Below are 2,500 nucleotides of genomic sequence, written 5' to 3' on the forward strand. Positions count from 1 at the left end.
ACTGTTAAAACTTCAACGTCACTTCCACACACACTCACGGTGTTGAATTATGGATAATTAAACCAGTAAAGTCTGGTGGGAGTTTGCAGAGAGTCCGCCTGACGCCCCCTAGTGGAGCGGATGAACTGTGGGTTTGGACAAGGTTCTGGTTCTGACCTGATCCGTGAACCAGTGAAACCAGTGAACCAATGGAACCAGTGAAACCAGTGGAACCTTTAGAACCAGTGAACCCAGTGAAACAGTGAAACCAGTTAAACCAGTGAACGAGTGGAACCAGTGAAACCAGTGAACGAGTGGAACCAGTAGAACCAGTGGAACCAGTAAACCAGTGGAACCAGTGGAACCAGTGAAACCAGTGAACCAGTGAAACCAGTTAAACCAGTGAACGAGTGGAACCAGTGAAACCAGTGAACGAGTGGAACCAGTAGAACCAGTGAACCAGTGGAACCTTTAGAACCAGTGAAACCAGTGAAACCAGTGAACAAGTGGAACCAGTAAACCAGTGGAACCAGTGGAACCAGTAAACCAGTGGAACCAGTGAAACCAGTGAACCAGTGAAACCAGTTAAACCAGTTAACGAGTGGAACCAGTGGAACCAGTGAACGAGTGGAACCAGTAGAACCAGTGGAACCTTTAGAACCAGTTAAACCAGTGAACCCAGTGAAACCAGTGAATGAGTGGAACAAGTAGAACCAGTAAACCAGTGGAACCAGTGAAACCAGTGAACCAGTGGAACCAGTGAAAGCAGTGAACCAGTGGAACCAGTGGAACCAGTGAAACCAGTGAACCAGTGGAACCAGTGAAACCAGTGAACTAGTGGAACCAGTGGAACCAGCTGCAGGAGAACGGATCACAACGTGAACCTTTCTTACGAGACGCTTCATCTTCTCTGTTAATGGACAATATTAATTTCCTGTATTCCATCTTTACCATATTAATATTTGATGATCAAATATGGCTGGGAGCGTCTCCAACTCGTCTCCAGCCGGGCTCCGTCTCCGTCTCTAACGGTTTACAGTCTATCTCACAGAAGTGTTTTATTTCTCTCTTGTGTTTCTTTGTCTTTTATCAGGTTCATCCTTCATCCTGTCCTGCTGTCCTCTGTCCTCTGTTCTCTGTCACATTAATGTACACACACACACATAGACACAGACACACACATATACAGACACACACACACACACACACACACACATACAGACACACGTTAGTGAACACACACTGTGTCTGTGTCTGTGTGTGTGTGTGTGTGTGTGTGTCTGTGTCTGTGTGTGTGTGTGTGTGTGTGTGTGTGTGTGTGTGTGTGTGTGTGTGTGTGTGTGTGTGTGTGTGTGTGTGTGTGTGTGTGTGTGTGTGTGTGTGTGTGTGTGTGTGTGTGTGTGTGTGTGTGTGTGTGTGTGTGTGTGTGTGTGTGTGTGTGTGTGTATGTGACTGTTGTTCAATGTAACGTGTTTGTAGAGATTCCTCCAGCGACCAGCTGACCCACAGAGACGTGTTGATTGGAGGAGCTGCCAGGATGCTGCCAGACTCTGAGCGTGCTCGTCAGCCAGCCAGCGGTTCGTTAGCTAATTAGTGATCTCGTTTATCTCATTAGTTCTGATTGATCTGCCAGCTGACAGACAGAACGGCCTGATCGATATTAACAACACAGGGAAGAGTTTAACTGTTACGCAACCTCATTATCTGGCAGCAGCTACACAAAGGGGGGCGGGAGGGGGGGGGGTCCCTGCGTTACACCAATGTCACCAGAAGGGCAGCGCTCCTGTTAGCGGCAGGAAACCAGCTCAGATAGCATGAGGGAGGAAATCAAACACTTCTGGTCACATGACGTTCATCATTGATGAAACCTCACTCACTAATTGATCACCTAAACAGAACAAGTCCTCTGATTCCAGCTCCTTCAAGCTGAAGACCTTCTGTCGTCCTTTGGTTCATATCGCTGAACTTTCATCTCTTCGGGTTTTAGATGGTAAAAACAACCAATTTAAAGAGCTCAGATTGAACTGATATAAATGATGATGTTTCTACACCGTTTCATTTCAGTTGAAATGTCTGTAATCATGGAGGTCTGGTTGTTTACTTGTTTACCTGCATGTCAACAACATCTAACAGAAACACTTCAACTGGGCTTCAACATCTTCACGTCTTTATTTCTCTGGTTTTAAGTTTGAATGTGAATTTAATGACAAACTGACTTCAGAGAATACACACACACACACACACACACACACACACACACACACACACACACACACACACACACACACACACACACACACACACACACACACACACACACACACACACACACACACACACACACACACACACACACACACACACACACACACACACACACACACACACACACACACACACACACACACACACACACAGACACACACACACACACACACACACACACACACACACACACACACACACACACACACACACACACACACACACACACACACACACACACACACACACACACACA

This window comes from Brachyistius frenatus, unplaced genomic scaffold (genome assembly GCF_029030835.1).
Source record: "Brachyistius frenatus isolate BFR_SWC_R1_liver_20210118 unplaced genomic scaffold, ASM2903083v1 Contig_409, whole genome shotgun sequence".
Lineage (NCBI taxonomy): Eukaryota > Metazoa > Chordata > Actinopteri > Embiotocidae > Brachyistius > Brachyistius frenatus.